General features: G+C 40.9%; 1 protein-coding gene across 1 annotated transcript in view; it reads left to right on the forward strand.

Moving 5' to 3' along the window:
• The window catches only part of ST8SIA6 (ST8 alpha-N-acetyl-neuraminide alpha-2,8-sialyltransferase 6), a 149914-nt gene that overhangs the window by 102024 nt on the left and 22474 nt on the right, over nt 1–25416 (forward strand). The window lies entirely within an intron of this gene.

Here is a 25416-nt window from a genome sequence, read left to right on the forward strand (position 1 = left end):
TTTGCTGTTTCTTAATTTTGTAAATAAAATATGATTGAGTTTGGGATTGTTTGGAAAACATAGCGAGAAAATGTCCTCCAAGATCCCATTGCTTCTGAACAAAGACTGTTCCTTCCTGTGTTTTTCCCTCCCAGTGTTTCTTGTTGGCTTTTAAACCACAGCCACATTCAGGTGTGGGAGTTGGCTACAGCTAATAATCTGGGGGGAGTCACCACCCTGACAAGCCCGGGTTATGAGCTAATGATTATAGAGCTGTCCTGTCCTTGCATAATGTGGGGCCCACCTGGACAGAAAGAAATTGTGTTCCAATACTGTGCTACAGGGATGCATGGAAACTTTTCAGGGACCCCTTACTCCTAGTCGTCTAGTACAGCGGGACACCGTGTGCGCTTGCGTGGTCTGTGCTTCTCTGGGCCTGCATTCTCATTCTTTGCTAGGCATGCAACACAGGTTTTGTCCAGTGCCGAGTTATTTTATGATGTTACAGTCCAGAAATATGTTTTTATCTTGACTGGTTCAGATTTTCAGACCTTAAGCCTTAAGTCTTTTGAAGACCTTCTTAAAGAGCCTGGTCTCATGTCATCTGCAAAGAGAGAGAGTTTGACTTCTTCATTGCCAATTTGGATACCTTTTATTTCTCTTTGTTGTCTGATTGCTGTTGCTAGGACTTCTAATACTATGTTGAACAAGAGTGGTGAGAGTGGGCATCCTTGTCGTGTTCCTGATCTCAACGGGAAGACTGCAAGCTTTTTCCCATTGAGGATGATATTTGCTGTGGGTCTTTCATAGATAGATTTTATTTTCAGGAATGTTCCCTCTATCCCTATACTTTGAAGCATTTTAATCAGGAATGGATGCTGGATTTTGTCAAATGCTTTTTCTGCATCGATTGAGAGGACCATGTGGTACTTCTCTCTCTCATATTAATCTGTTCTATCACATTGATTGATTTGTGAATGTTGAACCATCCTTGTCGCCCAGGGATGAATCCCACCTGGTCATGGTGGATAATCTTTTTAATGTGCTGTTGGATCCTGTTTGCTAGGATCTTGTTGAGAATCTTAGCATCCATATTCATCAGTGATATTGGTCTGAAATTCTCATTTTTGGTAGGCTTTGCCTGGTTTGGGGATCAGGGTAATTCTTTATATGGAAAACCCAAAAGACTCCACCTGGAAACTATTAGAACTCATAGAGCAATTCAGCAACGTGGCAGGATACAAAGTCAATGTACGGAAATCAGTGGCTTTCTTATACACTAACAATGAAAATACAGAAATGGAAATTAGAGAATCAATTCCATTTACTATAGCACCAAGAACCATAAAATACCTGGGAATAAACCTAACCAAACAGGTAAAGGATCTGTATTCGAGGAACTACAGAACACTCATGAAAGAAATTGAAGAAGACACAAAAAGATGGAAGACCATTTCATGCTTTTGGATCAGAAGAATAAACATTGTTAAAATCTCTATACTGCCTAGAGCAATCTATACTTTTAATGCCATTCTGATCAAAATTCCACCGGTATTCTTCAAAGAGCTGGAGCAAATAATCCTAAAATTTGTACGGAACCAGAAGAGACCTCGAATCGCTAAGGAAATGTTGAAAAACAAAAATAAAACTGGGGGCATCACGTTACCTGATTTCAAGCTTTACTACAAAGCTGTGATCACCAAGACAGCATGGTGCTGGCATAAAAACAGACACATAAACCAGTGGAACAGAGTAGAGAGCCCAGATATGGACCCTCAACTCTATGGTCAAATAATCTTTGATTAAGCAGGAAAAAGTATACAAATAATCTTTGATTAAGCAGGAAAAAGTATACAGTGGAAAAAAGACAGTCTCTTCAATAAATGGTGCTGGGAAAACTGGGCAGCTATATGTAGAAGAATGAAACTCAACCATTCTCTTACACCGTACACAAAGATAAACTCAAAATGGATAAAAGACCTCAAAGTGAGACAGGAATCCATCAGAATCCTAGAGGAGAACATAGGCAGTAACCTCTTCGATATCAGCCACAGCAACTTCTTTCAAGATACGTCTCCAAAGGCAAAGGAAACAAAAGTGAAAATGAACTTTGGGGACTTCATCAAAATCAAAAGCTTCTGCACAGCAAAGGAAACAGTCAACAAAACAAAGAGGCAACCCACGGAATGGGAGAAGAGATTTGCAAATGACAGTACAGACAAAAGGTTGATATCCAGGATCTATAATGAACTCCTCAAACTCAATACTCACAAAACAGACAATCATATAAAAAAATGGGCAGAAGATATGGACAGACACTTCTCCAATGAAGACATACAAATGGCTATCAGACACATGAAAAAATGTTCATCATCACTAGCCATTAGGGAAAATCAAATTAAAACCACATTGAGATATCACCTTACACCAGTTAGAATGGCCAAAATTAGCAAGACAGGAAATAACGTGTGTCGGAGGGGATGTGGAGAAAGGGGAACCCTCTTTCACTGTTGATAGGAATGCAAGTTGGTGTAGCCTCTTTGGAGAACAGTGTGGAGATTCCTCAAGAAATTAAAAATAGAACTTCCCTATGACCCTGCAATTGCACTCCTGGGTATTTACCCCAAAGATACAGATATAGTGAAAAGAAGGGCCATCTGTAGCCCAATGTTTATAGCAGCAATGGCCACAGTCGCCAAACTGTGGAAAGAACCAAGATGCCTTTCAACGGACGAATGGATAAGGAAGATGTGGTCCATATATATACTATGGAGTATTATGTCTCCATCAGAAAGGATGAATCCCCAACTTTTGTAGCAACATGGATGGGACTGGAGGAGATTATGCTGCGTGAAATAAGTCAAGCAGAGAGAGTCAATTATCATATGGTTTCACTTATTTGTGGAACATAACAAATAGCATGGAGGACAAGGGGAATTAGAGAGGAGAAGGGAGTTGGGGGAAATTGGAAGGGGAGGTGAACCATGAGACACTATGGACTCTGAAAAACAATCTGAGGGGTCTGAATTGGCGGGTGGGTGGGAGGTTGGGGTACCAGGTGGTGGGTTTTATAGAGGGCATGGATTGCATGGAGCACTGGATGTTGTGAAAAAATAATGAATACTGTTATGCTGAAAATAAATAAAAAATAAATTAAAAAAAAAAAGAGTCTGCTATCCCAGGAGAGTCTCTAAAAAGAATCTGCTCCTTGTGTTTCTTTCCTATGGGAAGGAGCTCTGATTTACACTGTGCTGCTGTGGCTCTGCCTGTCCCACCTTCAGTCACTTTATGCTCCGGTCATGGGACCAGCTGCCTTTTAATTCTGCTGCCAGTTTGAGAGGGGTTCGGTCTGGCTCCCAGTGAGTGAAAGAGGAACCTCTGATGGGTTAAAGCTCACAGTGAGAATTTTTCCTCTGTCAAGTAGACTCATGGATATGTTAACTCCCTATAGGATACTATTAGGCATCTTTCCTAACTGACCTTTTAGGGTGAGGAGCAAGAAAAGGGATTCTTTTGTATTTAACTTCCAGGACATAGATGTAATGTTTTCCCTCAGAAGTCATAAATTCAAAACCTAATTCCCAGCGGGCTGGTGTTCAGAGGTGGAGACTTTGAGAGGTGAGTATGTTATGAGAGCTGAGCCCTCATGAATGGGACTGATAACCTTGTAAGAGATCCCAGACTCCCCTCGTGCCCCTTCCACTATGCAAGGACACAGCAAGAGAGAGCCATCTAAGCTCCAGAAAGCGGGCTCTCACCAGACACCTAATCAGCCGGCACCTTGATCTTGGACTTCCAAGCCTGCAGAAAATAAAGTGTTGTTTATAGCACTCCCAGTCCATACTGTTCTGTTATGGCAGCTCAGATGGACTAAGACACAGTCCCAGTCAGGACTGGACTTGGGAGATCCCCGTGTCCGGGAGACTGAGTAGAAATTTGCATAGGCAGTTGTAACTTAAATGATCCCAGGGTCAACAAGTGGCCAAAGAGTCTGGTTTAGAGAGGCTTTTCTACACGTGCAGAAGAGAGAAAAAAAGAAGAGGGAGATACTGAAGTATTGAGCTACTAAAGACCAGTCCAGGATAATCAGCTAGAAAGCGTAATGTGTTGTGATGCCAATCACTGGAGTAGGGGTAAAGGAGCTTCTCCTTCCGGCTGTGAAATCGCCTTAGCTCAGACCTCCTGCAAACAATACAAGGAAAACAAAGTATACTAAGTAAGCAAAGTCTATTAAGCCAAGTGCACTGTTTGGGGGCACTGGCAAGCTACCAAGGCAGGGAGAATTTTCAGGATTAAAATCCAGAAGGAGAAAGAAGCCAGGGGAGTGAGCCCTGCATTTCAGGGTGCCTTTTCTCACAAGAAACTTGCTGAATGCAAAAGCATGGCTGATGGGCGAGAGGCTGAGCAGAGCTTCCAGCAATCCCCAGAAAAGATGAGTTCTTTAAATGAGTAAAGCGCAGATTTGAATCATTTCCATCCTCAATTGGATTCAGATCCACCATAAGCCCAGATGTCTGACAGAAGCAAAAGCAGATCCTCTCTTGAAGAAGGTAACCTCCTTCTCAGCCTTACCTGATCTCTGCAAATGTTCACACAGCGTCTGGTTCAATTAAAAAAAAAAAAAATACAAAACTCTGTAAGGTTTTTTCTTTCCTTTTTTTCCTTTCTTTTTGTGATAAAAATCACAAATCCAATGCTGCTTGAGTCAGTGCTGCAAATTATGCTGCATAGAAGGAAAGGAAAAGTGAATTGGGAGAAATTGGAGGGGGAGACATACCATGAGAGACTGTGGACTCAGAAACAAATTGGGGGTTTTGGAGGGGAAAAAGAGGGTGGAAGGTTGGGTGAGCCTGGTGGTAGGTATTAAGGAGGACACGTACTGCATGGAGCACTGAGTGTGGTGCATAAACAATGAATTTTGGAACACTGAAAAAATAAAAAAAAAAATTTAAAAGCCGTAGAGATGGATGATATACAGAGAGAATGGCCATTTTCTCCTTAGTACCATCTCAGTATAAAAAATACACCAGTAACCACGATGATTACCCATGGTCTATCTATCCCTCCAGGGCCAATTTAAGTAAACATCTGGGACTATAACACTTATTGTTTGTTGTCATGGAAGAGAAGAGTCTCGGTGACATTTATTTATTGACTTGAATATTTATTATATTAGAATGTTCTTTTTATGGGCATATTTGTGAACTAAATGTTGTACTCCCTCAACAGAAGTCTGTGCAATTAAATAATAATAAACTCCCAACTTTCCTAAATTTTTACTAATACAGCTGGCTAAATCTGGGAAGTTTCTGGCTTATTTATAAAACTGGTAGTGTAAAAACATCTCCTATTATTAAAGATGGCAAATTCTCCATTTTTTTTTTAATGTGAGCACTTTATACCAAGTTGGAGAAGAGCAAAATGTGACCCCTTAAAATGTGATCATATCCTTTTAACAGGAATTACAAAAGATACATTAAATTATGCTGAAAATGAGCAAGTGAGTATATTCTAAATCCACCCTTGGCCTGATTATTGAATCTCCCCACAGTTGACATTGAGGGGCTATTGGGAAATTATAGAAACTCCTTTGGCCACATGATCTAAAAATAAAACAGCTTTTAAGAGTTATTCTCCTTAAATAAATACACTGCTTGCTAGCAGGGGGTTGAACTTTGTTTATCAACAAATATCTATTTACAGTTTTACTATGTTAAAGCACAGTAGAACCCCTCAGTCTGGTATAGTGCAATAAATACATACCTATCAGTACTTACTTTGAGTATATGTGTACTAAACACTCCTATCAAAGGACAAAGGATAAAGAAATAGGAAAACAAGTCCTATCTATAATGCTGCCTACAAGAGACTCATTTCTGACCTAAAGACACAAGCACATTGAAAGTGAAGGGATGGGGAAGCATATATCATACAGATGGATTTGAAAAGAAAGCCAGGTTACCAATACTTACATCAGATAAAATGATTTTAAAACAAAGACTGTAACAAAAGACAAAGAGGGACACTATATAATCATTAAGGGGACAATCCAACAAGAAGATATAACAGTTGTAAATATGTATGAACCCAACATGGAAGCACACAAATGCTTAAAACAGGTAGTAACAAACAGAGAGGAAGTAATTGATTGTAATACAATAATAGTAGGGACTTTAACACCCCACTTACATCAATGGACAGATAATCCAAACAAAATGAACAAGGAAACAGTGGCTTTAAAAGACATACTGGGCCAGATGGGTTTAACAGATATATATAGAAGATGCCACCCTAAAACAGTAGATATACATTCTTTTCAAGTGCACATGGAACATTCTGCAGAAAAGATCACATATTAGGCCACAAAACAAACCTCATCAATTTCAAAAAAGATTGAAGTCACAATGTACATCTTTCCTGAGCACACTGCTATGAAACTAGAAATCAACCAAGACTAAATCTGGAAAGAGAACATATACATAGAGGCTAAGTAACGTGCTACTAAATAATGAATGGTTCAACCAAGAAATCAAAAAGGAAATAAAAAAAACATATGGACACAAATGAAAATGAAAACACAACAGTCCAAAATCTTTGGGATGCAGCAAAAACTGCTCTAAGAGGGAAGCTTATAGCACTACAGACTTAAGAAGCAAGAGAAATCTCAAACAATCTAACCTTACACCTAAAGGAGTTAGAAAAGGAACAACAAACAAAACCCAAAGGCAGTAGAAAAAGGAAGGAAATAATAAAAATAGAGCAGAAATACATGAAGTAGAAACTAAAACAAATGAGCAAAGAAAAAACCACACACAGTAGAACAGATCAAAAAAACCAGGAGCTGGTTCTTTGAAAAAATCAACAAAGCCGATAAACTTTTAGCCAGACTCATAAAATAAACAAACAAAAAAGAAAGAGGAATCAAATAGACAAAATCAGAAATGAAAGAAGAGAAATAACTACCACACCACAAAAATACAAAGAATTGTAAGAATATTATGAAAAATTATATACCAACAAACTAGGCAATCTAGAACAATTGGATACATTTCTAGAAACATATAACCTTCCAAAATGGAATCAGAAGAAATAGAATATTTGAACAGACCAATTACCAGCAATGAAATTGAACCAGTAATCAAAAAAGTCTGATAAACAAAAGTCCAGGGCCAGATAGCTTCAACAGGTGAATTCTACTAAACATTTAAAGAAGAGTTAATACCTATTCTTCTTAAAGTATTCTTAAAAATAGAAGAGTAAGGAAAACTTCCAAGTTCACTCTATGAGGCCAGCATTACCCTGATACCAAAATCAGTTAAAAACACTGAAAGCAAGAGAGAGAAAGAACCACAGGCCAATATCTCTGGGGAACACAGATACAAAAATCCACAACAAAATACTAGCAAACCAAATCCAACAATACATTGAAAAAAAGTTCATTCATCACAATCAAGTGGGGTTTATCCCAGGGTTACAAGGGTGGTTCAATATTTGCAAATCAATTAATGTGATACGATACTTACATCAACAAGAGAAAATATAAAAACCATATGATCACTTCAATAGATGAAGAAAAGCATGTGACAAAGTCCAACATCCATTCATGATTTAAAAAAAAAAAAAGGCCTCAACAAAGTAGGTTTAGAGAGACCATGCCTCAACATAATAAAGGCCATGTATGAAAAACCCACAGAAGACATCATACTGGGTGGTAAAAAAAAAAAACCTGAGAGCTTTCTTCCAAGGTCGGGAACAAGACAAGGATGTTCACTCTCACCATTTTTATTCAACATAGTACTAGAAGCCCTAGCTGCAACAATAAGACAACAAAAAGAAATAAAATGTGGGGTACCTGGGTGGCTCAGTCGTTAAGCATCTGCCTTCAGGTTGGTTTGTGATCGCAGGGTCCTGGGATTGAGCCCTGCATTGGAGCTCCTTGGTCAGCAAGAAGCCTGCTTCTCCCTCTCCCACTCCCCCTGCTTGTGTTCCTTCTGTCACTTTGTCTCTCTCTGTCAAATGACTAGATAATTAAAAAAAATCTTAAAAAAATAATACAAGGCATCCATATTTACTGATTTGGAAAAGGTAAAACTTTCACTGTTTACAGATGACATGATACTATATATGGAAAATGCTGAAAACTCTATCAAAAAAACTACTAGAACTCATAAACAAAAAGGTCACAGGATACAAAATCAATGTATAAAGATTCATTGCATTGCTATACACTAATAAGCAACAGAAAGAGAAATTAAGAAAGTTCCATGTACAGTTCCACTAAAAATAATAAGACACCCAGGAATAAACCTAACCAAAGAGGTAGAAGACCTGTACTCTGAAAAGTATAAAACACTGATGAAAGAAATTGAATATGACACAAGCAAATGGAAAGATATTCCATGTTCATGGATTGGAAGAACAAATATTTTTAAAATGTCTATACCACCCAAATCAATCTACAGATTCAGAGCAATCCCTATCAAAATACCAAGAGCATTTTTCACAGAACTAGAACAAATAATCCTAAAATTTATATGGAACCACAAAAGATCCTAAATAGCCAAAACAATCTTGAAAAAGGAAAACAAAGCTGGAGATATCATGATCCCAGATTTTAAAGTATACTACAAAGCTGTGGCAACTAAAACAGTAAGGTACTGGTATAAAAATAGATACACACATCGATGGAACAAGATGGAAAGCCCAGAAATGAATTCACAACTATATGGTCAGTTGATCTTAGACAAAAGGGGCAAGAATATGCATGGGAAAAAGTCTCTTCAACAAATGGTGTTGGGTAATCTGGACAGCTACATGCAAAAGAATGAACTGAACTACTTTCTTACACACCCGCAAAATGGACTAAAGACCTAAATGTGAGACCTGAAACCATAAAATTCCTAGAGGAGAACACGGGCAGTAACCTGTTTGACAGTTAATAACTGTCAACTTCACAACTTCATTTTGGATATTGTTTCCTGAGGCAAAGGAAACAAAATAAAAAATAAACTATTGGGACTTCAACAAAATAAAATCTTGTGCACAGGAAAGTAAATAATCAACAAAACTAAAAGGCAGCCTACAGAATGGGAGAATATATTTGCAAATCATATATTCAGTAAAGGGTTAGTATCTAAATTATATAAAGAACCCATACAACTCAACACCCCCCAAAAATGAACAATCCGAATGAAAATGGGCTGAAGACATGGATAGACGTTTCTCCAAAGAAGACCTGAAGAGGGCCACGGACATATGAAAAGATGCTCAACATCACTCACCGTCAGGGAAGTGCAAATCAAAACCACAATGACACATCACCTCACACCTGTCAAAATGGCAAAAATGAAAAACACAACAAGATGAGGAGAAAAAGGAACTCTCCTACCATTGGTGGGAATCCAACCTATTGTAGCCACTGTGGGATACAGTAAAGAGGTTCCTCAAAAAGTTAAAAATAGAACTACCTCACGATCCAGTAATGACACCAAAGAATATGAAAACACTAATTCAAAAGGGTATATACAACCCTATGTTTAGTGCAGCCTTCTTTACAATAGCCAAATTATGGAAACAAACCAAGTCTCCATCAACTGACAAATTGATGAAGAAGAGGTGGGACTATTATTCATCTATAAAAAATAATGGAATCTTGCCATTTGTACCAACATGGGTGGAGCTAGAGAGTGTAATGGTAAGTGAAGTAAGTCAGAGAAAGACAAATACCATATGACTTCACTCATATGTGGAATTTAAGAAACAAAACAAAGGGGAAAAAGACAATCACCCATGGGGTGCCTGGGTGGTTCAGTGGGGTTAAGCCTCTGCCTTCAGCTCAGGTCATGATCTCAGGGTCCTAGGATCGAGCCCCGCATTGGGCTCTCTGCTCAGCAGGGAGCCTTTCCCCCCACCCCCACTCCTGTCTCTCTGCCTACTTGTGATCTCTCTCTGTGTCAAATAGATAAATAAAATCTTTTAAAAAGACAACCACCCACACGACTCTTAACTATGGAGAATAAACTGATAATTACCAAATGGGAGCCAAGAGGGGGCAGCAGGTGAAATAGGTGATGAGGATTAAGGAGGAAATTTATTGTGAGGAGCAGTGAGTAATGTATAGAATTATTGAGTCATTATGTTGCACACCCAAAATGAATATAACACTGTATTTTAACTATATTGGATCTTAAAACTTAATAAAAAAATGTGGCCCTTGAAAAACTTAATTTCTCAGCATCCCCCCAATCCAGCTCACTTGCTGGTGTTTTTCCTCTTTTTACCAATTTCTAAACCTTTTTTCACTCAGCTCTTCATCTTGAGTCCAAGAACTTGTAACCTCAGGTTTGAATCCCAAGCTTCTCTCCGTCTTTCTTAGAAAAATATCTGAGGTCCACGTGAGTGGTTCTATGAAGTTCTGAAGCTGTATCTGAAATTTTGTGCATGTTTCCAGGAAAAAGGGATCCCTGATTTCCATCTGCTTCTCAAGGAGTCTAGGGCCCCCAGAATGGACAACAGTATTTCTAAGAACACTTCCAGACCTGAGGCTCTGTTTGCTTCAGGATTGTATTGCTTGTTTCATCTTCTCTGTACGTGTGATGACCATAAGCTTCAGTGTGGCCCTAGCTCAGGTGTATCCCTTCCTGTCATGTGGACGTTCTCAGTTTCAGTTATGAACTGGCATTTCGGTGAGATCCTAGTGGAACCTAAAGAAAGATTTCCTAAGCAAGAGTTGAAGATGTCCTACCTTCTCTCTTTCTTTTGGCGTCTAATTTCATTTATACATAGCTGTACAAAGAATGTTGAACTGTCTGCCTTCTGCTTTTAAAATCAGCAGCTGATACACATATAATAAATTTGTGGAAACTCGAACCTGGATTTCAGTTTGAGGGATTACTGCTCTTCACATTCTCTCCCTGGCATTTTTAGAGACTGATGAATAATCATGTCTTTTGGCAGGATACTCATGTATTTGAGACTCATACCAACATGCTTAAATATAAATTAAACATGATAATATGAAATGCTCTTTACTTCTCTTTCTCTACTTCCTCTTCTTCACCCTTGAAAACTCCTTTGCAAAGCTCTGGAAACTTTTGGTAGGCAGGTTTTATCCCAGCAGAAGACATTTGAGCTTCAGTAATTAGTCTTAGATTCCCTGGGAGCTGGCATGGGAATTACTGCATTAGCTTTCAAGAATTGTCTTCTTACTTCAAAGAACTGTATTCATTTGTGTAATCAATTATGGAAAACTAAGAGGTAGACAAAGCAACAATCCTGAATTTTCATTTTACTTCCTTTTTTTTCCCCCTGTAAAAACTCATGCTATTATTTGCTGTGATTTTGTTTTTAGTTTCTTTCGGATCCTCTAATACCCTTTGATTTCTTTAAACATCCCTGGGTTTCACGAATGTGGGTTTGGAGCCAAAATGACTGAATATTATCAGTCACATATTTACTGAAAATTAAGTGGCTGAAAACAGTGCTATTAATGTAAATGCACACATTTATTTTAAGACTGATGCAATGAGATGCCTTTCAAATTATGTGTAAAACAGGTATTTTGTGTCTGATTACTTTGTTACAGATAACTATCACATGGTAGCAATTTTCTTAAATCTGGAATTATCCCCTCCGGTTTGATTAGATTAAAATTTCTTGAAATTTACTCCTTTGTTTTTCTCATGTGGGATACATAAGAAAAGGTTCCAGTGTTGTATCAGTAGATTTATTGAGTTTTATAAAATATCAGCCAATGTGTTGCTTTTGTTTTTATTAGAGTTCCTTGGACAAAAATAGAACAATGAACAAAATCAACTTAAACACCTTCTATCACATAGGTTAATATTCTTTTCTTACTACACGATAATTACATGACTGAAACCATGCTATTTAAAGATTCAGTTTTGGGGATGCCTGGGTGGCTCAGTTGGTTAAGCAGCTGCCTTTGGCTCTGCAGGTCATGATCCCAGCACCCTGGGATCGAGTCCCATATCGGGCTCCTTGCTCGACAGGGAGCCTGCTTCTCCCGCTGCCTCTGCCTGCCTCTCTGTCTGCCTGTGCTCACTCGCTCTCTCTCCATCTCTGACAAATAAATAAATAAATAAATCTTAAAAAAAAAAAAAAAGATTCAGTTTTGGGGTGCCTGGGTGGCTCAGTCAGTTAAGCATCTGATTTTGGCTTGGGTCATGGTCCCAGGGTCCTTGGATCGAGCCTGTCATTGGGCTCCTTGCTCAGTGGAGAGCCTAGTTCTCCTTCTCCCTCTGCTGCTACCTCTGCTTGTGCTCTCAATCTCTCTCACTGTGTCTCTCTGTTAAATAAATAAACAAAATCTTTTAAAAAATAAAAATAAATAAAGATTCAGTTTTGTGAAAGGATATAAATTTTCAGATAAATAAATGGATAGGGTGGCTCAGTCATTAAGTGACTCAGTCACTTAATTAAGGTGGCTCAGGTCATGAACCTGGGGTCCTGGGATCGAGCCCCGCATTGGGCTCCCTGCTTCTCCCTCTCCCACTCCCCCTGCTTGTGTTTCCTCTCTGGCTCTCTCTCTCTGTCAAATAAATAAATAAAAATCTTGAAAAAAACGGATAAATTAATCAATGTTTTTTGAGATACCATCGGACTGAGCAACCAGACAGTTTCAGCAACAAAGCTTCCAGCTAATTTCTGAAATATTTTTCCAAAGGCAGTGCTTAATGTTTGATTTTGGTCAGTATGTCCTGAGCTTACACTTTTTTCCACCCTCATTTAGTCTTCATTTTTTTTTTTTAACTAAATGTTATTTTATCTCAGGCATTTTGTTTTGTAGCGCAAATTTCTTGGAGAGAAGCAGGAGCCTTCTCTATTAGGGGTTTCTTTTCATTATACAAAATCGTGTTCATTTTTCTGAGCCACTATTCACCTCCTCATGCCCCTCAAATATGTTCTTTTTATGATTCATACAGGGTGACTGTGAGGACACCTCAAAGCCATACATATATATAGTTTTTGAATTTAAGAAGATGTATGTACTTTACGCTAGGTGTTTTGGGTCAGTTGTCAGATTGAAAAAGCTTCTTTTCCTCGTTTCCTGTGCATCGGGAACATTTTTCACTGTTAATATCCTGTCATAGCATCTTCTGTTTGTCATGCCATAAGCATGCCCACGCATTTAGAGAAGCCACAAAAACCACACTGCGTCATTACGCCTGCTGTATTTAATAACAGAAACTGGCTCTTGGACATTTAGGGAGTAGCTCCTGTCTTGGTTTTCAGAATATAAACCTTGCCATAAAAATGCATCAAACCCACATAAGATTCACTGATTCTTCTATATTTTACTTCAAAACTCATCTTTCAAATTGTTCTCAATATCAAGCATATCACTTTATGAACCCGAGTCAGATAAGCGTCCTTTTAGGCTGGCCCGCCTTTCAAAGCCTCTGTTCCCTCTTGCACTGCTTACACTCTCTTGGCTGGTTCTTTACATGGTTGAAAATCTGGTCTAATGACCCAGGGTTTCCACAGACCTAGACCTCCTACACTTCTGAATTTCAGTTGTCTTCCTGTCCTGGGCTTTGGTAACCATATTCTTTTATATTTCATCTTACCTTGGTTTGGTTCTTATATTCTCAAATACATGGGCTGGTCTTTCATCAGCTTAAACATCACAGTGCACATGTTAGTTATGAAGAGAAAAACCCAGTCATCTGAGTTGCCGATTGAATTTCATCTTTCTTCTCTTCCTTAGCCTGAGACTCATGCTGATCCCATATTGAACACTGGATCACATATCCTGTTGGCTTTTTCTCTGGCTACCGAGTCATGGAGCAGCACTTTGAGAGGGTTGAGGTAGAGCTGGAATGGACCTTTAGCAAAACGGCCAAGTATGGGAAGCATTCATTCATTTTACATTTCATATGTATTCAAGAAGAATGTATTGAACCTCCTCTCTGCATCAGGGGCCTGGGTTTCCCCCGACCCCGCCCTTTTCTGATATTCTGTAAAGCTTCTCTCTTGCTTCTCAACGCAGCGCCTCTGGGGTTCAGACGCACTGTACAATAGCAAGTTTCCATGTCCCCAGATCAAGAAACGATCTGAAATGTCATGTGCTAATTCATGTTAAGATGTGAAGGATTACGGGACAGGCTTTTCTGAACCCCTTGCCTTCTATTCTGTGTCTAACTGGAATCATTAAGGACGACTACTGATGTCTGATTTTTCTAATTCCAGATGTAGAGTCCATTGTGCTTTTCTCACTGTGTAGGAGAGCCGGGGATTTGAAGGCAAAACTCCTCTGACAGTAGTGTCCATCTAAACCAGGGGAAACTATCAGTACCCCCATCATACTTTTCAGTCTGATAATCACACCGACTCATGGCAGATACCTTCTGGGCTTCTGGAATTTCTCCCAGTGTTCCAGACAGCTAGTTCAATCTCATGGATAGCTCTATTTTAATTCCCATGTAGACATGTTGCTAAAAAGGACTGTCCATTTGAAGCTCTTAATTCTTCTGATCTGCTGGAGCTGAAATGGAACATTTTAATGCCTTTGGAAGCCTGTAAATCACTGGAATTCTTAGATCATTGTATTTTTAATGATACAAACTATTCTTTTGGTTTGAAACCTACATTCATTGTGAGCCTAAATCTACATTCATTGTGATTCTAAAATCACAGGATTTTAGTGGGCCATCTTGATTTTATTTTTTGTTTCCCTTCTGACACAAAGACGCTTTCTCCTCCAAACCCTGAAAAGCGTGGTCTGTACTTGATCTGTCTTCCACCCACCTATTTAAGTACCCCAGCTCACCTGTGGTCAGCAGCAACCCCACACTGCTAAACCCACAGGGCATTGTCCATTCCCATTTTGTTTGACCTCTCCGCTCTTACCAATATTCTGACATTCCAGACCATTTCTGGTTCCTTGAAAGATTCTCATATTTGATTTCTTTGCCACTCCATTTGTTGTCTCAATTTCTTCCTCCTCACCCCCCTACCAATCCATCCTCAACTCCTGATTGTATTTTAGGAATCTCTCTCTAGAACGTGGGCGCCCCTTCTGGCCGATGGCAGGCATTGCAGCACTGTCCGTGGCTTCATCATTGCCCCTCCCGGGTACTGCTCTCATGACCTACACCCTGGTCATCATGCACCAACCAGTGTCCTTCTCGCACACTCTCAACACAAGAGCCAATGTAGTCTTTTAAATGGGAGTAGCGTCTGTGGTCACAACTGGCTTCTGCCACACCCACCACTGCCCCAGACAGTTTGGAATGTGTTGGTGATTTTTTTTTTATCGCTTTCAGAGCAAAAACTGAACTCTCTCAAGGCCCTGTGTTGCTGGACCATTACCCAGTCCTCCAACCGCACTACACACCATACTCCTTCTGACCCATTTTGTTCCACTTTCGTTAGTCTTTTACTACCTCACACGTATCTTCAGCCAGAGACCTTCCAGCGCCATTCCTTCTGCCTCCCCCGCCTCACTCAGTTAATGTGTACTCATCTTTCAGATTCCCCCATCGGTCATCCCTTCCTTGGCAAGATCCTTCCCTGAACAAGCTGATGACGTCATTGCTGCTGTCAGTCCTATAATGCATTCTCCATAGCACTGATCCCAAGGAGGTGTTTCTCTTTTGTGTGTATGTGATTACTTTGTAGACCTGGCTAATCTGGCATCCGTGTATTTTATAAAGTGCAAAATAATGATCGGAAAATATTTTCATCAGGAGGAACCACGAAGCTTTCTAGATGGTTCTAAAAATGGGTCAAGGCTCAGTACAGGAAGTAGGGGTTGGAAAGCGTCGTCAGGTTTCTGAGCTCAGAAACACATGCTCAGTGTCGGGCTGGCTCCATGCATCTTATCATTGACCTTCCCTGTTTGTTTCCCATAGCCTTTCACTTTATTTTAAATCTGGTCTCCCCTGTGAATGGTTGATTTCCCACTAGAATATCTTTTTGTTTTGTTTTTTTTTTTTAAGATTTTATTTATTTGACAGAGAGGCACAGCAAGAGAAGGAACACAAGCAGCGAGAGTGGAAGAGGGAGAAGTAGGCTTCCTGCTGGGCAGTGAGCCTTATGCGGGGCTCAATCCCAGGACCCTGGGATCATGCCCTGAGCCTAAGGCAGACGCTTAAGGACTGAGCCACCAAGGCGCACCCTCCGCACTAGAATATCTTAAAGGCACCTTAGACAGGCATTAGACCCATTTGTTTTTTGAGAGATCAGCTCTGTCACTCTTAGGCTAAGCCCTTTCTCCCAGCCAGCCTCTTTTTCAGAAAAGGAGAAAAAGAGAAAAAGGAGAAAAGGAAGGAGAAAATACCTTCCTCTGTGAGTTTTGATGACTATTCAATATGCAAAATACAGAGTTTGTTAGATGTTCAAGTCTCAATACATGATAGTTATTATCTTCCATTTAGTATCTTTCTAGCTTGCAATTAATATCTGGCTAAAAATAAATTAAACTCTTGCCATTTGTAATACCTGTAACAAGTCTGCAAGTGCAAGTCCAGCCGGAATACTTCCAGTTCCAGTCCTTGGCCTGCGGACACATGTAAACGTTTCTAAGCCTCAGTTTTGCTCTTGTGATGCATTTCTTGTGGATTATCCCACAGGACTGGGTCCCCATAGGACCAGCATTTCCTATTTAGTTTATTCTGTTTGAAACTTCTTTGATCTTTTCATGTTGGAAAATAGGTCACACAGAGCAGAAAATACTAAGCTTCAACTTTCTAGGTTATAATCTTCCTGTGCATTATTTGCAGCAGAAAAGGACTTACTCTTTGTGTGAGCAGTCCGTGGCTTGTCTCCCTCTCTTTGGTAGTGCGGTGACACCCTCTGATGTCTCACCAAGAATGGACTCCTAGTTGCCTGAGAATTAATCAGCCTGAGGACAGGCAGAGCAGAGTTACACATCCGTCCTTCCTCCAGATTATTTAACCTCCCCCTTGCTCCGCCTGGGACTGAATAAGGGTGACAAGCTCAGGGTGGGACTAGATAATTCTTATCTGTTGGGTGAAGCCAGAGGGCAGAGATGAAAAGTCAGGACATGGGGAAAAGCTGCAAAAAAGCAAGAAAATGAGGGCACAATTCCCGAGGCCAGGCAAGCTGAGTTTTGGGGCTGAAGCCAGAAAGCAGAAGAGGCTGGATTCCACCGTGAGCCATGCATGCTGTCCTGGAAGGGCGCCCGAGATGCCCATTGGCCTTTCGTGGCTTTCCAGGAGCGCTTAGGGCCCATGTGTCTCTGAGTCAGGCTCATTGCAGGACTAGGAGCCCAGCCAGCCTCTTAGGCCTCTCACTTCTCCTTCCATCTCTGTCCTGCGCCCGCAAGGAGCCCCGTGGGATGCACATGGATTGCTTTTCACGGGATCATACAATTAGAGTTGGGCTTCCTAAGTACAAGATTATGAAATCATGAGACCCTTCAGGAAAGAAGGCGTTGTAAGCAGAAGGGGCTGAGAACGCTCTCCTGAGGAAGTCCTTCACAGGACAATAGCACGTTAGTGCACTTACGCGTGAGATTGATTCCCTTTAGGATGATAAAACTCGGTTTTCACAAGGTTCAGACTATACCTTCAGGATCTTAACTGTGTTGCCAGACAGCATCAGAAAAAAGTAAAAAAAGGTTTCTCACCCTTCCTTTTTTTCCCCTTCAACATCTCTGACTGAGGAGAAGTACAAATTCTGTCAACAAAGGTTTGGGTTAAACAACTTCTTTACATTCTCCTCACTCTCGGAACCATAAGGGCAGTGACCTGGATTTTTTTTTTTCCTTCTTTTTTCCCTGCAAAAGAAAATAATTCAGAAATCTTAACATTCGTCTAACCATTGATTTTGTATTTTTAGAACTTGTGTTCTCCACACTTACGTAATTCACAATTTACTTTAAACCTGATGACTTAAAAAAGGCACTGGCCAATCACGTGACTAGGGCCCTTGCAGAGGCCTGGGAAGGTCAGTCGGGTCACTGCTTTGCCCCCATCCAGTAGGGCCGGGGAAGCCAACCGGATGCTGGAAGTTCTCTCGTGTTTTCACAGACTTCACAACCCGCTTCTTTCATGATCTAAGTTCTCCATTCATTCTCCCTGTTCTACGGCTGTGGTGCAATCTTCCCTTAATGAGCCTGAGGATGAATGAACCCAGTGAAAGGTCACAGCTTCACTAGGAAAAGGCTGGGGTCGTCCCCACATCAGGGAGAGCAAAGCACCACCTTACTCCCAGCAGCCTGTGTCAGAAACCTGCGTGTTACCCTTAGTGTCGTGTCCTTTCTGGCTCCTTTCCAGTCAATCAGCCAACTTCAACAGTTTCACATCCGATCTGCTTTTCTCTGTTCCCCACCACCACTCCGATCTGAGTTACCGAGATGCTTCCTTTTGTGTGTCCTCTTGCCTAGGCTTTCGTGTGCAGCAGTTTAATCAAAGGCTAGTCTGGGTGTTGCTGTGAGGGTAGTTCGTGGATGTGGTTAACCTCTCTGATCCGTTAACTTCAAGCAAAGGAGATTATTCTCTATCGTGTGGGCAGGACCCATTGGGTGCTGAACAGCAAAAACAGGTTTCCCAGAAAAGAGATTCTCCTTTGAGACTGCAGTCCCCACTCTTTCCTGAATTGCCAGTCTTGGCCGTGCCCTACAGAGTAGAGACTTGCCAGTCCCAAAACTGGTGGGCCAATTCCTTAAAATAAATTTCTTAGATAGATAGATAGATAGATAGATACACACATATGTACATATGTAGGTAGATACATGGATAGACAGACTAGTGGTTCTATTTCTCTGGAGAGCCCTAACTGATATAGCTCCTCTAATTATCTCTTAAATGTTGTCTAATTATCTCTTAACTGGGGCTCTGGTTATCTGTTGCATTGTCAACTGCTGCAGAACTTGTGATGGCTAGAAAGAATGGCTCGGTAGTCTCCTGGTTCTATGGGCTGACTGGGCTCAGCTGCGGGGGGAATTATCAATCAAGGGTGTATGCTCACTGTCCAGAAGTAGCTGGCACTGGAGTCTTCTGAGATGGCTCCCACAGCTGGTGCTTGACATGGGTTTTCATAAGAGTTCCTCGAGGCCTGCCCTCTCTGACACCTTCAGAGGAGCCCTGGCATGTGACTAGAGCTTCTTACAACATGATGCCTGGGTTCCCTCAGGAAGTGTTCAGACAGTGGATGTTCCAAGAGACCCAGGCAGGAGCCACAAGACTGTTTAGGACCTCACTTCAGAAGTCTCAGAACGCTGTCTGCAGCATTCTCTTGGTCAGAGTAGTCAGAAGGCTAACCCAGATTCAAGGGGAGGAGCTTAGGTTCCACTTCTTGGTGTGAGGAGCAATATGCCCATATAGCACAAGGACAAGCCGAGGGCAGCCATCTTTGGAGGCTACCTACAACACTGGTCACTACCATATCCTGATCCTAACACCTTTGCCCAGACCTTCAATCTGTCCTCCTCAAAGACTCCGAAAATGCTGATGTCCTAGTGTCACTACCTTATGTAAGGCTTCCGGTGGCTTGCCCTTTCCCACAGAAGAAGGCCAGTTGTTCACTTTGCTTTGTTTATAAAACTCTTCATGTTACAGTTCTACAGTGTTCCCCACCTAGTACCCTGTCTCCCAAGCCAGATGGAATTTCTTTCAGGATTTTGCATATTCCATGTTCTCTCTGTCTTTCTCTCCTGCAGGCTCTCATACTCCATATCTGCTGTTTCTCAAACACTCTTCGCCCCTCCATCTCTCTCTTGCTTTGCCTAGCTGACTTGTGCTCATCTTTTGATGTTGAACTTAAGGTCTGCTTTTTCTGGAGTGCTGAGCCCTGGCAACCCAGGTTTGGACTGGGCACCTTCCTACATGCTCTAGATCAAGGGTTGGCCCAGGTCCTTGGGTTGACATATTGATGCAATTGGACTCTGTTAAACTTGCTTTTACTTTGCTTTATTATTGAACCAGCAAAACATCAATACAAGATTAAGGACTCAAGCAAGTGGATTATTCCACTCAGAGCAGCACCTAAGGTTTCTATGGCTTACATAGTCCTTAGGGCTTAAGGAAGGAGCCCAGACCCCGAATTATGGACTCTATACCTCACGCTGGCAGCATGCCAGTCTCAAAGGTCCACCCTGTTGTCACAAAAGGAAGTTCCCATTGAACTAAAAGGTTACCCTTCCAGGTTCTTCCACATCAGTGGTATGCATCAGGCCTGGCACAGCCTTAACCAGCCCTCACCTCTGCTACCCACTGCACATAGGGCTGAGGGTGTGAATGTAATTGTTTGCCATGGTCTCTCTCTCGTCACACCACAAGCTATCCATTGGCATTCACTCTTTGTTTTTTGTTTTGTTTTGTTTTGTTTTGTTTTAAATATAACCCTGTACTGAGAACAGTACTATGATCTTGATATCTTGATTTGCTGAATAAGTGTACACCTAAATGAATGGATAAATATGTTTACCCTGAGCACTGCTCCGTGTCCCTAAACTTGATTCCTGCCTCTGCCTTCTTGGTGCTAGGTGTTCGTACTGGCTCTCTTCAATGTCAAACTCTTTATTTTTGTTAAGAGCTCTGTCTTCATTCATGGCCCAAGAAATTGGATGCCAGGACAAGAACTTTCAGCCTTGGCCTTGACCCTGTGAATGGCAGTTGGCCAACCCTCAGCCTTGGAACCTGTATCCATTCGGGCCGGTTCCCCAAGGGAAGGATTTGGATACTGTTTTGCTCTTTTATTTTGTTCTCTTATGCATGTAGGCATGAAGATCGAGCATGGTTTGAATATATATATATATATATTTTTAGATTTTATTTATTTGACAGACAGAGATCACAAGTAGGCAGAGAGGCAGGCAGATAGAGAGTGAGAGAAGGAAGCAGGCTCCCTGCTGAGCAGAGAGCCCGACGTGGGACTCGATCCCAGGACCCTGAGATCATGACCTGAGCCGAAGGCAGCGGCTTAACCCACTGAGCCACCCAGGCGCCCCTGGTTTGAATATTTAATCAAAAATTTACAAAATGCTTCAACATGCAGATACGGTCGGAGAGTTTCTCTGCAGATCTTACAACAGTGGCTCAGTGGGCTGTGTCAGTGACTCTTCCCCTCTGTGTGTCTCTGCTATGGTTGATTTGTGTTGTGTAAGGCAGTATCTAGAGGAAGGGTAGGTTAGTGGTAAAAAGCCCACAGATGCTGACTACAGTTCAGATCTGAGTCCTGGTTGTGTGACCTCAGACAAAAGACTTAGCTTCTCTGTGTCTCAGCTTCCACATCTGGAAAATGGGGAGAACAATTGTGATGATAATTGTGTTGCCCTCACAGGGCTATAATGAAAATGGATTAAGTTTCTATGTTGCAGGGCTTGGAGGAATGTTTGGGATCTCATAGGAGCTACATATGATTTAACTGTTAGGATTCATGCATGAACATTCCTGAGCCTCAAATTCATATGTTTTACTTTTAATGTCTCTAGTGGGACCTCTGTGTCGTGGTTTTCTTTCTGTCGAATGTTCTGTCTGCATAAGCCATTATTTCTGGATCATGTGATTGCATTTCTCTCTGGATATTTGATGGGTCTCTGTGTCCTAGTTGTTTGTGTGACTGTCTCTTAGCTCTGCTTTTCTGGGTTTTTTTTCTTCGTTGTTTCACTTTATCATCATCATTATTATTATTATATTTATTATTTATTTATATTATTTATTATTTAAATTATTATTAGTCACCATACAGTACATCATTAGTTTCTGATGTAGTGTTTCATGATTCATTGTTTGCATAAAAACACCCAGTGCTCCAAGCATTGCATGTCCTCCTTAATACCCATCACCGGGCTCACCCATCCCCAACCCCCCACCCCTCTAAAACCCTCAGTTTGTTTCTCAGAGTCCATAGTCTCTCATGGTTCATTTCCCCTCTGATTTCCCCTCCTTCATTTTTCCCTTCCTTCTCCTAATTTCTTCCATGCTATTCTTTGTGCTTCACAAATAAGTGAACCCATATGATAATTGACTTCCTCTGCTTGACTTATTTGACTTAGCATAATCTCTCCAGTCCCATCAATGTTGATGCAAAAGCTAGGTATTCATCCTTTCTGATGGCTGAGTAATATTCCATTGTGTATATGGACCACATCTTTTTTTTTCCTTTGTTAATTCCTTTTTTATTAATATATAATGTATTATTTGCCCCAGGGGTACAGGTCTGTGGATCGTCAGGCTTACACACTTTACAGTACTTACCATAGCACATACCCTTCCCAGTGTGGACCACATCTTTATTCATTCATCTGTTGAAGGGCATCTTGGCTCTTTCCACAGTCTGGCTCTTTGTGGACATTGCTGCTATGAACATTGGGGTGCATATGGGCCTTCTTTTCACTAATCTTTAGTACTACTGGGTATTTACCCTGGGTATTTACCTCAAAGGTAAATACCCAGTAGTACAATTGCTAGGCCATAGGGTAGCTCTACTTTTAACCTTTTGAAGAACCTCCACACTGTTGTCTGAAAGAGCTGTACCAACTTGCATTCCCACCTACAGTGTAGGAAGGTTCCCTTTTCTCTACAACCTCTCCAAACTTTGTTGTTTCTTGCCTTGTCAATTTTGCCATTCTAACTGGTGTAAGGTTCTATCTCAGTGTGGTTTTGATTTGAATCTCTCTGATGGCTAATGATGATGAACATTTTTTCATGTGTCTGATAGCCATTTGTATATCTTTGGAAAGTGTCTGTTCATGTCTTCTGCCCATTTTTTGATGTGATTATCTGTTTTGTATGTGTTGAGTTTGAGGAGTTCTCTACAGATCTTGGATGTCAGCCCTTTGTAGTATTTGTGAATATCTTCTCCCATTCTGTGGGTTGCCTCTTTGTTTTGTTGATTGTTTCCTTTGCTGTGCAGAAGCTTTTGATCTGAAGAAGTCCCAAAAGTTCATTTTCATTTTTGTTTCCCTTGCCTTTGGAGATGTGTCTTGAAAGAAGTTGCTGTGGCTGATGTCAAGGAGGTTACTGCCTATGTTCTCCTCTAGGATTTTGGTGGATTCCTGTCTCATATTGGGATCTTTCATCCATTTTGAGTTTATCTTTGTGTATGTTGTAACAGAATGGTCGAGTTTCATTCTTCTGTATACAGCTGTCCAATTTTCCCAACACCATTTGTTGAAGAGACTTTTTTTCATTGGATATTTTTTCCTGATTTGTTGAAGATTATTTGACCACAGAGTTGAGGATCTATATCTAGGCTCTCTATTCTGTTCTGCTGCACAAAAACACACACATAGATTTCTTTGTTTTGCTTTAATGTGTCTTTTTTATTTTTATTTAAGAGAGAGAGTGATAGGGTACAGGAGGGGGTAGGGGCAGAGACACAGGGAGAGAGAGAGAATCTTAAACAGACTCACCACCCATCATGGAGCCTGATGTAGGATAATGTAGCCTGATGCTCGATCCCATGATCCTTAGATTATGATTGGAGCCAAAGTCAAGAGTCAGATGCTTAATTGACTGCACCACAGGAGCATCCCTGTGTGTCTTATTTAATTTTCTTGGTTTCTTTCTGGCTTTATTCTGTGCTTTCTCTCTTGCCTTTCTTCTGTCCTCTGCCAATACCCATCATGTATAAACTGGAAATTAAAAAATATTTTCTGAATCAGTTTTCTCTTCTTTAGAAATTTAGCAGCTTATGAATACCATATTTCTCTTGTTCTTTGCTCCTACAACCTCCTGTGGATTTTCTTCCCGAGTGGTTCAGTGATGCTTTCTACAAAAGAGATTCCTGGGGGTTGGTGGGCTTTTCTTTCTTGAACATAGTGGGAAAACTGTTAGGCGCCTTTATTGCTTTGCTGGGAAGGCTTCTTGCATTTTCTGCCTCTCTTCTAAACTGTACCATCCCCGGCTGTAAGACAAGGGAAGAGACAGAGTGTCTTTTATTCATCAGCACATTCCCAGGGTCCAGCATGGTGCCAGGAACACATGATGCTCTTGACAAATATTTGAGAGATGAAGGAATTCCACAAGGGCACATCAAGAGTTTAGGAAGACCTAGATGAGCACCATGTCATGGAGCTATTGTCTTTTTTTTTTTTTTTTAATGGTTTCCAACTCTGCAGAGTTGTCAGTTTATTTTGTTTCAGTGCTTTTAACTGTCTGGGTTCAATTCCCCAGGGAAAAATGTCTTTCTAGGAAATGATTTTCTTTCCAGTGTTTTGAACTGGATGGGTTTCGGTCCTTAGCCTCCCAGTTACTAGCTGTGATTCCTTAGGGGAATTAATTTTTCTGAGGTTGTTTCCTCAATTACAAAATGAAAATAGGAATCTCTACTTCAAAAGAATATTGTGAGGATTGTGTGTAATGTATAAAATACATTTACTACGTTCCTTGTAAAAGGGCAGCCATATAGACAAACAGTAGAATGGAGAGCTAGAAATAAACTTCACATGTATGGCCAATTGATTTGGGACAAGGGTGCCAAGACCATTCAATGGGGGAAGGACAATCTGTTCAAAAAATGATGGAGAAAAAACGGAATATCCTTGTATATAGAAAAAGAATTGGACCCCTTTCCTCACATCATACAAAAACACATAATGGATCAAAGATGTAAACTTAAAGACAAAAGCCATAAAATTCTTAGGTGAAAATTTTCATGACATTGAATTTGGCACGATTTCTTATCGAGCCATTGTCTGGTCTCCTAGCTACCTTCATGTGTCTCTCACCCATTAAGTAGATCTCACATCTTTTCCCACCCCACCCTTGCGCTTTTTACCCTAAAATCACTTACTCAAGGGAGGCCTTTTTAATCTCTCATTAATCAAATTCTAGTCATTGTCTCCCATAACCCCCAGTTGGCCTTCCACTCTGGCCTCCTGTGCCTGCTGTCCAGCCTCACAAACACAGACTTATTCATCCATTTAACAGTTACATCCCATGTGTCCCCCATGTGCTGGGCGCTGGGCGAACACCTTCACACCATCTTCCCCTTCCCCCAGCTTAGCCGCGGTGCCCTCCCTCTGTGCACTTACCAAAACCTTGCCTTGTGTCAACCCATATGATATTGAAATGATACCAAAATACCAGTTATGTTTTGTGTTTGCCCCTCCTAATGTAAGTAAGGTCCCATAAGGTAGGGCCCATCCCTGCTTTATTCCTATTTGTACTTTAATGATATGTATGTTATAATCCTCATGACTGTCACGTGATGAGCACCTGTTGAGTATGTGTTGGATTGTTCTGTGCATGGGTCCCAATTCTGGATTGTACTCTTGCATAAAATAAATCTGATTCCTTCTGGGTCCATAGAATATTGGCAGGCAGCTACTAAAGCCCCCACACCAGCCCTTCTCTAATCTGGACGTTGTTAGTTTCTCACCTGTCGTGAATTTCAGTTCCTCCATCAGCAGATCTGCTTCCTCCAGCCAGATCCTGGCTTCTCAGTGTGCCTCGGAAAGCAAAGATTACACAACAGAGCCAAGAACACTGAGTGTGCTTTGAG

This window comes from Mustela lutreola, chromosome 8 (assembly GCF_030435805.1).
Source record: "Mustela lutreola isolate mMusLut2 chromosome 8, mMusLut2.pri, whole genome shotgun sequence".
Taxonomy (NCBI): Eukaryota; Metazoa; Chordata; class Mammalia; order Carnivora; family Mustelidae; genus Mustela; species Mustela lutreola.